Source organism: Mus pahari, chromosome 16 (genome assembly GCF_900095145.1).
Source record: "Mus pahari chromosome 16, PAHARI_EIJ_v1.1, whole genome shotgun sequence".
NCBI classification, from domain to species: domain Eukaryota; kingdom Metazoa; phylum Chordata; class Mammalia; order Rodentia; family Muridae; genus Mus; species Mus pahari.
The window spans coordinates 21,362,719-21,376,380 of NC_034605.1; the positions used below are offsets into that span (position 1 = coordinate 21,362,719).

The 13,662-nt window shown below is 40.7% G+C and overlaps 1 protein-coding gene across 1 annotated transcript in view; it reads right to left on the bottom strand.

The window, feature by feature from the left end:
* The window catches only part of Rala (RAS like proto-oncogene A), a 57,545-nt gene extending 44,355 nt beyond the window's left edge, over positions 1–13,190 (bottom strand). Inside the window, exon 1 of the mRNA XM_021215390.1 lies at positions 12,984–13,190. The gene's annotated coding sequence lies outside the window, so the exon portion shown is untranslated. The remainder of the gene's footprint in view (positions 1–12,983) is intronic.
* Between the last annotated feature and the right edge of the window lie 472 nt (positions 13,191–13,662).

The window sequence follows — 13,662 nt, forward strand, 5'->3', positions numbered from 1 at the left end:
GAGGGGGCCATTGACAAGAGTGAGAGTAATTAGAATGTGTTTTAAACATGTATGTAAATGTCAAAGAACAAATGTAATTAATAAAAATATAAAGAAATGGTAAAAAAAAATAAAATATCTTTATGATGAAAATGTTCAAAGTTCTTTCTTCCACTGTTGGGTTTGGTGTGGAAGCGGAGAAAACTCACTTCAGATATGGAAGTTTTAAAATGAAAGCTTTGTTTTCTGAGAGCTCTGGGAAGTGGCCAGTTCATGATCTGAACCGAGTCCCTGTTTTTAAAGACGGGAACACTTTCTTTAAATGTACGTTGCCTACAGTAATGCCACTACGTAATAGCACACTGATGACAAGCAATAGAAATTTTGTATTTAGAATTTCATGTCTCACAAATTCCTCTTTTTCGGGGAGGGGGGATGGTATTCAAGACAGGGTTTCTCTGTGTCTCTGTGTAGCCTTGACTGTCTTGGAACTAGCTCTGTAACCCAGGCTGCTCTTGAACTCATAGAGATCTTCCTGCCTCTGCCTCCCAAGTGCTAGTATTACAGGCATGTGTCACCATCACCCTGCCAAACAATTCCTCAATTTAACAGCAATTTGATGTATTATCGTCTAATGATTTTCCCTGAGCATCAAATGAATAACAATCTGTTCCACTGAGTCCTTGGGATTTATACTTTGGATGCTGAAAACAAACAAACAAACAAACAAACTTTTGGATTAAAAAAAAGAGAGAAAAAGAGAAAGAAAGACAGAAGACAGACAAACAGACTTTATATCTTAATGATACATCTTAAACTTCAGTGATTTTCTGCCATTTGGTGTGCGTTTGATAAGTAAATGGAAACACTGAATCTAAAATTGTCTGATCAGGGCCCAACTACAGATTCTAGAAATTTATATTTGGGCTCTAAAACTTAAGCTTTGAAAAGGTGAATGTTAGTTATAATATTTTCAAAAACTAGGATGGTTACAGACTAAAGAGATGACTAGTGGATCACTAGTTTTATTAAAAAAAAAAAAAATCTACCATGTTCCAGTGTTAAACAGTGTTACCAGACTACAGGTAACAAGTCCTCAAATGTGTAATCCAGAAAGCCAAACAAAGAACAAAGAAAACCCTCAAGATAATGTTTCAGTGCAAAACAAGGACATAGTTTGAAATGCCAACATCCCTATAGGAAGCATATTCCATTGTAAGTGTTGAGTGTGTGTGTGTGTGTGTGTGTGTGTGTGTATGTGTGTGTGTGTGTGTGTGTGTGTGAGAGAGAGAGAGAGAGAGAGAGAGAGAGAGAGAGAGAGAGAGAGAGAGAGAGATAACAGGTATGAAAAAAAACCCAGAAAATATACCTCTGAGCTAAGTTTTGTTTTGTTTTTCCGAAGCAATCAAGAGATAGAAACTAAGGGCCAGCTCTCCATCTACCTCTTCTCTACCAAGAGACAGAATAAAGCTCACTGAGTGAATTCTAGACTGCACACAAGTCTTACTCCATTAGTTCCCTCCCAGTCTCTTGGCCCCGAAAGCCTAGAGCCCGTGTGTCTTCTGTGGGAAGGAGGGTTCTGTTCTTCTTCTCCATTGTGCAGCCACTACTCTGTGTTACTCTTCACTGAGTTCAATTAGAGACACTGTATCAAAGGAGTTCCTGAGGATAACACTTGAGAGCCTCATATACATGGACTCATGCTCATGAATGTATGCATACAAAGCACACACACAAATACATAAAAAAAAAGAATCTTACTGAAGTTTGAAAACAATGTTTCAAAAAGTTTTAATATTATGTTATGGCAATGGTTTCACAATTCTGGAGTTATAAAAAAATCATATAAGTCTTAAGTGGATAAATGTTATGTCGTGTAAGTTATATCTCACACTAGTTGATGGATCAGGAATACAGTTCATTGAAAAACATGAAGGACTAAAGACATAACTGGGAGAGAAACCATGAACCCTGACTGGATCCTAAGACAAAGGAAAAACAGCTAAGAGACAACTGAGAAATATTAATTTGGACTAGACATTAGACAGTATTGTGCAGGGATTACTTTCTTAGGCTTTAGAATATGGTAGTGATGTAGAAAACTGCCTTTATGCTCAAAAAATGCAAGCAAAAGAACACAGAGATTAATTTCTCCATTTATTTTTAAACAGCTAATCAATGAATTACTCAACAAATAAATAAGAAACCCTTAACTTGAGAAAGAAAGGTAAATATAACAAAATAGAAAACAAGGCTGGCAGGTAGTATACCTCCCAGCAGGTATGAGGCCTGGTTTCAATCCCCTGCACCACAATGAATAGATGAATGAATAAATTTTAAAAAATGATAATCAGTAGATGGTAAATACAGGTGTGGGTTTGTATGTATCCAATTTACTACTACTTCTAACATTTCTGTAGGAGTAAAAACTTCAAAATAAAACATTCCAAACAGAATTCTCACTTGTTCAATTTGTTTTAATTTTACTTTTTAGTTTTTGGAGACAGAGGCATGCTAAGTAGTTCAGGCTGGCTGCCAATTGGCTTTCAGTTCTCTTGTCTCTTGAGTGATGAGGTTACAAACATATGTGACCATACCTGGCTTCTCATTTGATCTCTATTAAACTTGTCTTTTATCCACCCATCCATCCATCCATCCTTCTATCCATCCCTTTACCTATCTATCATCTATCTATCTATTACATCTATCTATCTATCTATCTATCTATCTATCTATCTATCTATCTATCTATCTATCTATCTATCTATTACCTACCAACATATCTACCTACCTACCTACCTACCTACCTACCTACCTACGTGTATGCGTGTGAGATGTGTGAGTATGGATGTAAGTATGCCATTGTGAGTGGAGGTCAGAGGACAACTTGTGGAAACTGAGTCTCTCCTTCTATATGTGGGTTCTGAGGCTGAAAGTAGGGTTATTAGACTTGGCAACAATCATCTTTACTCACTGATCCATCTCATTAGCCACCACTGGGTCTTTATATGAAACAAATAGAAGATACAGATAGGAAAGACATAGTAGTGTGGTTACACTTATAACTAGTACTGTCTCAAAAGGAAAAAACAGTCAAATAACATCATGTATACAAATTTAGTTAAGTTTCATGGTTGTTTGAATAGTTATAGCCCCCATAGACTCCTGTGTTTGAATGCTTCACCACCAGGAACTGCACATTAGGAGGTGTGGCCTTGTTGGAGGAAGTATCTCATTGTGGAGTATTATATGCTTAAACCATGCCCAGTGCTGCACAAGACTCCTGCTGCTGCCTGTGAATCAAGAAGTACAACTCTCAGCTACCTCTCTAGTATCACAGCAGCACTGAGGCATAAATATTTCTTGCCGATGACAATAGACTAAATCTCTGAAATGTAAAGCAGCCCCAATGAAATGTTTTCCTTTATAAGAGTTGCTGTGGTCATGATGTCTCTTCACAGCAATCAAACCCAAACCAAGCCAGGTTTCATGCTTAAACATTTAGTCATATTACATACTAAGATGTATGCAACATGAAACAGTACCATTTTTGGTTACTCTAGTCATAATTTGGGCTCTGCAGTTTTGTAATCAATACTACACTATTGACTTAAAGAGATACAGCCAGTATTCCCTAGGAACACTTTAACTCCTCCATCTTGGATATTTTTGTCTCACTACTTGCTATTCCACAAATTTCAAAAATGTATTTTAACAGTTTCAAGTTTAAATTGTGGTACCAGAGAAATGGCTTAGTAGTTAAGAAGGCTGGTTGCTTTTCTAAAGGATACAAGTTCAGTTCCCAACATTTGTGGCAAGCAGCTCAGAACCATCTGTAACTCAAGTTCCAGGGGATCCAATACCCTCTTTGGCCTACTTGGACACTCGCACATACATGGCAGATAGGTACACATGTAGAGCATGTGGGACCACACTACCAGATGGGCATAAGAACTAGTGTAGTGGAGCATGCTCAACTCCCAGAATCTCAGAGATCTGAGACAGCAGGGGTGGAGCTGCCCCCTCCCAGCCTCTAATGTCTACTCTAAGACCGCCAACTGAGAGAACCACAGTCACTCAGTTACATAGCATAGCCCCTAGAGTTCTTCTCCATGCTAAAAAGTATCTAGATAGCCTTAGCTTTCAGCCAATGGCCTTCCCTTCCTGCATATTCCTACTCCCTTCCCTCCCAAAAGTATACAATCCCTGGCTTACTCCAAATAAAGTGTGTGTGTCCACATCCACCCCCAATAAAGCAATAGGAACAACCAAGGGTCGTCTCGGAGAGCTGCTTCATTAAAGATCTCCTTTGACGAGAGGAAAAACCTGGGACCTAAAATGAACTGGGTACCACATATACAGACACATACACATATTAATATATATTTAAGTTTCAACAGTATGAAATTCATCAAAAATGCTAATGTAAAACATAAATCTTGTTAGTGAACTAAAAAATTTACTTAGAAGTTCAAAAGTGAGATTTATAAATTCTTATAATAAGGCATTCTCAGCATTTGACCTTATGTTAAGACAAATAATATACAATAGTCAAAATATAGATTATTTTATATACACAGAGCTGCTTTGACAAAGTACCCTAGCATATGACAGAATATAGAAATTATACCTATCACAAAGGCTATGAGCAAACAGTTGGATGATAAAGTGTTTATATAGATGGAAGAAAATTGGAAAGACACCGTGCTAGTTCTTTCATATCTTCAACAAAAGAAACAGGTACCTCAGAGACTACTTTGGCCATTCCTCAAAATGGTAACATTAGGTCAGTGTTAAGACAACATAAGCGCCCAAGCATAAACACTCAACTATCAATTAATTAATGAATAGATAAAGCATGGCATAGTCACACAATGGATTATTCAGCCATACAAAAATGAAATATTCATATACACTAGAGTGCAGTGAACCCTGAAAATCAAAGATACAATGACCATCTACGAAATCTTAGAACATTCAGAATAGCCAAATCTGTAGAGACATGAAGTACAGCAGTCAAGGGCTACAAGGCAGGATAAATTTGCAAAGATAACCAGCAAATCGGAAGTGCTTTCTTCTTAAGGGGCAATGTGCTAGAATGAGTCGTAAAGATAACACAACTCTTTGACTATACTAGTATGAAATTTTAAAAAGAATGAGTTCATGGAAGTTGAATTACATTTCAATGTTTTAAAAAAAGAACTAGCCCTTTCATCACAGAAAAAGGAAAAAAAAGAAAGTAAAAGGACAAGTCACAGAAAAGAAAAGCAAATGAGCAATAAATAAAGATACAAATTTCAAGCAACTTTAACATGACAAATATAACCTTTAAAAAAATGAAATACAGGACTGGATTTTCTGAACTGAAAAAAAAAAGCAAGAATAAGAAGAGATCAGTTTTTCATTTATTTGGGAATAAGCAAAGAACAAATAATAGAAATAGCAAGTAATAATATATAAGGTAAGGGATAGAGTGAATTATCCTAATTGTAGCACATAGAGAATCGGGGAGACCTGAGAGACTAGTAGGGCCGTGGGAAAGGCAGCGATTATCTAAGCACTAAGCGGTCAGAGCTGATGCCCCAGAAACCTAAAGCCTCAGAAGACAGAGATTTTCTTTCACAGACTGAATGCCTTAGGCAAAAAAGATGAGTGGAGCCAAGAGAGGTGATGCATGCCTGCAATTCTAGCATAGCAGAGGCAGGGAACCACAAATTCCAGGCCAGATGTTCTTGAAAACAAAAGGGCCATCTACTTCAAAAAAGAAAAAAGGAAAAAAAAAAAAAAGGAAAAAGAAAGAAAATGAGAAGGGAAAGATTTCTTGAGAAGAGACAGACTTCTCTGGCCAGAAAACAGTGGAGAGGAAGATAAAAAAAGAAAAAGAAAAAAAATTTTTATTCCAAACTCCGTCCTAGGATAGCAATATGTGTCAAAGAGTGAGATCTGAGGTTTTCCAACCCCATCCAAGTCAAATCCAGGCCACTGAGGCAGCTGGATGCAGAAGAAAATGGCCACAGAGGTCACAGGAGAACAGAGGCAGAGCAGGGCATGGACCAAGATGTTGCCAAGGTGCTTTCAACATAGAACACTAAGAGATTATTAACAACCTGACAGCATTCCCAGGACAGTAAGGATATACAGGCCACTGCAGGTATATCTAGGGATAAGCTCTGCAGACTATGGTCCAATAACTGCCTATCACCCAGCACCCCTGGGAGAGGAAAGATTTAACTAAAATGGGATATGGACTGAACACTCACACATGGACTTACATAATCTTGAAACTGTCAGAATCTATGTACCTCAGTGATAAACACCTGCCCAGCATACACAAGATCCTAGGGTCAACCCCAATTAACAAACCAAGTTATTCTGGTGCGACATAGTGGTGTGCACCTATAATCCCAGTATTTGTGAGGTGGAGGCAGGATTCAAGGTCATCCTTAACTACATAGCAATGCCAGCAGCATGTTTTCTGTACGAATTATACAGCAGTGAAATAACTCTCTTCAGGTCTTGGGAGCATTGGTGTGTATTGCCTATTGTTATATCTATACATCATTCCAGGCAGAGGACTGGGCCTGCATAAATAAACTAAAGAAAGGTTAACCTCAAAGCCAGATGATGCAGATCCTTGGATAATCCTGTCTAGAACTACCCCATAGTTGTTACTTTAGGTTATCCCTGGATACACTCATCGGATTACACATCAGCTTTGCTCTATGCCCTAGAGAACCAATGATGCAAGCCAGAGCCACAGCAGGATAAAGGGAGTTTCAGTTAACATCAAATCTACACTAATGCCAGAGAGAAGCTAGAAGAAAACAGTATCCATTTGTAACTGGGAAACCACCAAGCAATCCTAGCCTTGCTCACCATTGTATTCTGTTGCTCCCCCCAAAACCCAACCTTGAGGACATCGCAACATATGTCTCAAGTTTCTCTTAAAGAGAGTAGAGAACTGTAATATTTAAAAGGCATATCCATAACTAAACTAATATCCAGTTGCAATGTAAGCATCTGCATACTAACTTAATATTGCTCTAGAGAGACTAGCTAAAGTAACCAGACAAGTTATCACACATAAACACAGAGAAGAAGGAAGAAACTGTATTTACACGTGATGTGACAGTATCTGGAAAGTGTAAGAGAAAACAGTGTAAAGTAACTTAGAATTCAGCAAGGTATCAGGAAAACAAGCAGAAATTGGCAGTATTTATTTCCATAAATAATAACCAGATTGAAGATATATCTAAAAAAGATAAAATATGACTAAACTTAATAAGAACCATACAAAAGTTGTATTAAAAAGTTAGTTCTCAGGGCTGGTGAGATGGCTCAGTGGTTAAGAGCACTGACTGCTTTTCCGAAGGTCCTGAGTTCAAATCCCAGCAACCACATGGTGGCTCACAACCATCCATAATGAGATCTTCTGGAGTGTCTGAAGACAGCTACAGTGTACTTACATATAATAAATAAATAAATCTTTTTTAAAAAAGTTAGTTCTCAAGACACAAAAAAATAAAGAAGAAAATAAAGACATTGCTTGCTCTTCATTAATGTTAAAATGTCCCAATACCATCAAGATGTCAACTGCTCCTAAGTAAACCCATAAATGTAATGCAATTCCAATAAGAAAACCAACAGAGTCAGGCAAACTGATGCTAAAATTCACAAGGGAAAAAAAACACAGCAGAACAAGAGAAACAGTGAGGAGAAGCTGCTGCAATAGGGGCTACCCAGTCAGACAGCACACCACACCTCAGTGTAAGAGACCTCGACGACTAGGGCGTTGGTACTGGCACAGCACTGGCCAGAAGAGCCTACGGAATAGATACACCCATTTCCACAGTGTGTCAAATGAGTAAATATTGGTTTTCATAAGTAGCACTGGATAACTATTTCAATAGTTGAAGGTGGTAAATTAGATTCATTTATCACACCATATACAGAAATATGCTCCATGTGGAACTAAACATGAGAAATAAAACTGTATAATAAGTACAAATTTCTCTACAATCTAAGGGCATAGAAAAGCTTTGTATGATTGGAACTCCAGATAAAATAAGTTTAAGATGACTATATTAAATTAAGCAAATGAAGACTTTTCATGGCAAAAACAACATGAACAACACCAAAGGATGATTAAATATTTTAACATATGCCAACATTAAAAGGTAATGTTCTTAAATAAAAAATAAGTTGAGGGCTGGTGAGATGGCTCAGTGGTTAAGAGCGCCGACTGCTCTTCCAAAGGTCCTGAGTTCAAATCCCAGCAACCACATGGTGGCTCACAACCATCCGCAATGAAATCTGACCCCCTCTTCTGACAGCTACAGTGTACTTACATATAATAAATAAATAAATATAAAAAAAAAATAAGTTGAAAAGATGAAGGAAAAATACCAAAAGATCATGTAGAAAACCAGGCTAGTAACAATAATAAAATGGTTCTTAAACATATTTGAAAATGTTCAACTCACTTATAATAAGGGAAATTCAAAAGAAAACTACAGAGTCAATCATGGTGGCATATACCTGAACTCAGTCCTCAGGAGAGTACAAGAAACCACTCTCCACAGTGTAATAAGTCATGGGACAGCAGTCACAGAAATACAGAAGTCTCCTCTCAACCCCCAACCTAAGGCAGAGTCTCACTATTTACTTCAACTTATAGTCGTCCTGCCTTATATTATAATTATCAGAACTATAGGTATGCCCACCTTACTATTTTGCCTAGTCTTAAAGATTTTTCTTTCTTTCTTTTAAGATACAGGTTCAGAAAACAAAACAAAACAAAAACACAAACAAACACCCAGCTACACATAGACATAATTCTTGGAAAAAGTGTAACCCAATGGGAGCCTGGAAGAGGAGCAGTTTACTAGACTGGGGAGAAGAGTGGTCAGATCTCCAGGAAGGGGGAATGGGATCACCCAAGTAAACACCAGGATTCTGTGTCACAGCACTGCTGGAACTGTGCTTGCAGAAAGGGATGGGCCCAGTGAGTGAGTTTAAGTAAGTAGTCCCTCTGGAAGGTTCTATGTACCAGATTAAGGTTAATGTTCAACATGAGCTACCGAGGATTTCAACCAGTGGAGTATGGTGGACGTTTTAAATATGAGAAAAACTATAGGTTAAGCGGGGTCTCAGTGATCAGAATAAACCTAGACAGCACTCACAAGTCACTGAGCAGCCAATGGGTACCACCATAGCTATTTGGTTAAAAAACGACAGAGATCTTATGGTTTGGATGACCATCATCAGGGGCTTTGTGGGATTTCATCCGTTTTACATAGCATCTGAAATCAAGGTCATTTCATAACCTTTGGCTGGACTGTCCATAATCATACTGTGAAACCCTGACACTTAGTTTCAAATCTGAATCAAACAATAGAATTGGAACTCAGAGTTAAGTAAATTATGTATGTCAAGAATTCTGTCCCGCCGGGCGTGGTGGCGCACGCCTTTAATCCCAGCACTTGGGAGGCAGAGGCAGGTGAATTTCTGAGTTCGAGGCCAGCCTGGTCTACAAAGTGAGTTCCAGGACAGCCAGGGCTATACAGAGAAACCCTGTCTCGAAAAACCAAAAAAAGAAAAGAAAAAAAGAATTCTGTCCCTTGTATCTAACACAGGACACTGTGCAGGGTTTTCAGGAAAGTATCATATTATTTAATTTCTACATGACATTGGTATATTTTCCTTCAGCTTTTCAATTTTTTATATTTAAGAATATTTATTTAAGCGGGGCAGTGGTAGTACCAGCACTCAGGAGGCAGAGGCAGGCAGAGCTCAGAGTTTGAGGCCATCCTGGTCTACAGAATGAGTTCCAGGACAGCCAGGGTTACAAAATCCCCACCACCCAAAATAAATAAATAAAAAATCCCCACCACCCAAAATAAATAAATAAAATTAATGGCTTATATAGACTACTCTCATGATGTTGAGGAAATAAACCTTCACTTTCATGTATGATTAAATCAATGATGAAAATTCCCTTTTAAAATGTACTCAGCTTTAAAAAATAAACAAGAAATACTGTTCCCTGTTGGGGCTAGAGACGGAACTCTGTCATTTGGAATGATAGCATCTCATTTCCCATCTTTTAAACCAAGGGATGGGCATGCCCTCCCTCCATTATTTTCTTAAACTCCACACTTGCAGGGGAAAAGGCAACCAGACCTGTAAGAACAGAGTTCTACAACTCTTTTTGTTTTTTAAAATATTCTTCCTACTGTCCTACGGTGATCCCACCTACATTAGTGGAAGAAAGAAGGAAGCAAATATGATTTCAAACAGGGCTGGCTCCAACAGGTGCTGCAGAAGTACAAAGCCATCAAAGATCCTGCTCTGAGTTCCTATTCTATCAGGACACCTTCAAGGACAATGTTGGACCATTTTCCTCTTGGTACACAACAGCCTGTACGTGGGTACAGTTACATTGTGTTTGTAAGCACCCTGGAAATAAAGATGCCTGCAGCTCCTACTTGGCTAGTCACTGGTGACTTCAGGCCATACTTCAGGACTAAGAGTGATAAGCATAGTCTCTTTTCTGGAAGCTCGGTCAGTCAGAATCACTTTCCCCTTGACTTTTAGGATTAGCTGCAATTTTCAGTGCTCTTGGAAACTGTTATTGTACTTTTAAATCCTAGCTCTACTACATGCTAGCTTGTGAACTGGGCCTCTTGCCAAATAACTTCACTTACTGTTGGGGAAGACCACCCATCTGGAAGAGCTATGGTGGAGATAAGAAATAATATAAGCATATTGGTATCATTACAATCCTCATCAAAGTGCTTGATGGGCAATCAGTATATAAGAACTATTACTACCAAGATGGGTGCTGAATTAAAGAAGGGAAATCTGACCTCTGTGTAGTAATGTTATTAAACCAAAGGCTCCTCTCTCCTTAATCTAAGAATTATAGTATTTTATAAAACAATGGAAACTGTCTCCTACCTCTTCAAGATCATAGTCTCTTCCCCAGTTAACATTCACAGCTTCCAGTATTTGTAAAATGATTGCTCTTTTCACTCATTTATAAAAGAATACAAGAACCTATTAATTTGGTGGACCCATATACAAGAAGTGATATTGGTACATTTATTTGTGCTCTGTTTATTTGAAATGCTGCTTAGAAAGCCAGTGCAGGACCACCATATACTAGAAGACAAAGATATGTGCAGCTTAAACTGAGAATAATGCAACCATCTATAGGCCAAAACATTCTCTTAAAAATGGTGAGGAAAAAAAAAAATGGTGAGCATTCTTTCCTATAATTCTTTCCTATGATTAGTTTTCCCCACACTGAGTGCCCTGGGGAAAAATAGTGGTAATGAAATACTACTTCAAAATAAATGTTGCATTTGCACACTCAGCAGAGAGAGAAGCATGTGGATCTCCGAACATCAAAGTGCCTGCTGATCAAAGATGCCAAGGTCACATCGGGGGTGTCAGAAGATTTCATGTATCCATGACAAAAAATGAGCCACTCTGAGAAATCGTGCTTCTCACCTTATTTCTAAGCAGCATCAACTCCTAACTTCCTCTTTTTAAAGACTGGGTACAGTTATCACAACCCCAAGCATATACTTGCAATCTTTTGCCAGGAAATCTCTTCCTTCTAACTCTGGATATACTCTACAAGTAAACACGAAACAATAAAATATAAATGATTATGTGTCTAATCACAATCCCTAAATATTTTTAACCTTTTCCAGGTCAGAGTAGTGAAAATGAAATTCTTCCTGAGTTTTTCCTTGATCTTCTGGAGAACAAAAAAGACAATGCAAAATTGTTATGTTCCAAGAATCCCAAAGGAACAAAACTGTGCTCTTAACAAAATTGTTTGGAGGCCTTGCTAGAGATGGAATCTAGTGCCTTTTGCTTGGTATGCAAGTACCAGCCACAATCAATTGCTTCTGGAAAGTGACTATTCCATCAACTGTACACATTCGCATCCATTCATTCATTCAGTGAAGAAATGTGGAGAGTTCTGAGCACTTTACATGGTAACAGAGAAGATGATGAAAAGGCTCCTCTGAAAACAAATGCGCTGTAGAAAACATCTTAAGGGTCACAGGAGTCATTTATAAGAATATTGTATCAACAGACAGAAACAGCATAGGCTAATAGGACATATTAATAAGTATAAGCCAAAGGGAATGCCTTCTACGCTGTGAGTAATAAATTTGTTAGCCAATTTTAGGAACGTGATTAAAGCTGTAATTTATTCACAGGAAAAGAATTTACAGAAATAAAGGTTCTCCCGGCACACGTACCCAAACTGTACCCAAACTGTAAATAGGGTGCTTTCCGGCTTGACAGGTAGGGCGTGGCACCAGAGTTCTCATAGTAGCTCAAAGACACTTGGATGAGCTCTCTCACAAGTCTGGACATTCTGGTTTCCAAGCAAAGGCCAGTAAATTCTTTAATTCCTCCTAAATCCCCCAACACAACCACCTCAGCTCCACCACGCCCGCCCACTTGAACACAGGAATGCCCAACTAAAGCACACAAATCGTTATCTTCTACTCCTTGACATCTTTCAGGTACCGAACGCGGAAGATAACCCCCATCACACAATGCCGACATTCCCTTCCTCTTCTAGAGGCTAAACCTGTACAAGAGCCTTCGAGCATTCAGCTGGACGCGTCTAAAGACTTTAGTCTGAAAAGGCCATTCCTTCCAAACACTGGCAGAGAAGCTCGAAAAGCAGCGGCTCTGTACCGGCAAAGAGGGGATTGAAAGCGAGAGAGGTCAGGGGTGGAGTGCGGCGCAGGGACTGCGGCGGCGGCGGCCCCAGGTCGCGGGCACCGCCCGGGCACAACCCTGGGAGCCACCGGCGCTATGCAGGTGACCTTCCGGAGACGCCGCCCGCTGTCGGGGCGCAGTCGGGTCCCAGCCCAGGCGGCAGGCGGGACGTGCAATCTCGGCGGCCGCGGGCCTGGCCCGTCGGACACACCCCCGCCGCGGCCCGGCCTCCCCGGCCGGCGAGCGCTCACCTGCACCGCGAGCCGCTCGACCCGCGGGCTCTTGGGCCTCGGCTGCGCCGATCGGACCGCGCTCGGGGCTGCGCTCGGAGTTCCGCGCGGAGCGCGGCAGGAGGAGTCGGGAGGGCGGCGGCAGCGGCGGCGGCCTGGGCGGCGGCGGAGGAGGAGGACTCCGGCGCTCCGCTCTAGGGAGACCCACCCTCCTCCCGGCCGCTCTGCAGCAGCCGCCGCAGATCACTTCCGGGGCGCGGACCCGCGGGGCGGGGCGCCAGTCGGCACTTCCTGTCCGCGGGGCCGAGTACTCCATGGCGACTGCGAACAAAGGCTCTCCGGGCGCGGGGGAGGCGCGCTGGTACAGCCTCCCGGTGGACCCGCGGCGAGCCCCGGGTTCGCGAGGCGTAGTCACGTCCCAAGGCCGGGCCGGGGTTCCCGTGTCGGGGTGTTTCCGTCTTCCCAGGACGTGGAAGGGCTCCTGGAGAAAGAAGGGGAGGGGGAGGCCGCCATCTTGCATCTGGGGGCTGCTAGGTTCTCTGGCAAGAGTTTTCCAGCGTGTAGCCTGCAACGTGGCTTGTCGCAGATCAAGTCCTAGGGGGTGGATTGGTCGCCTGTCCTGGTTGGAGGGTCTCGGTAGCTGACCAAGTGGAGAACTGGACTCAGCATATGGACTTCGGGTTCCTTTTGGAGGACTATT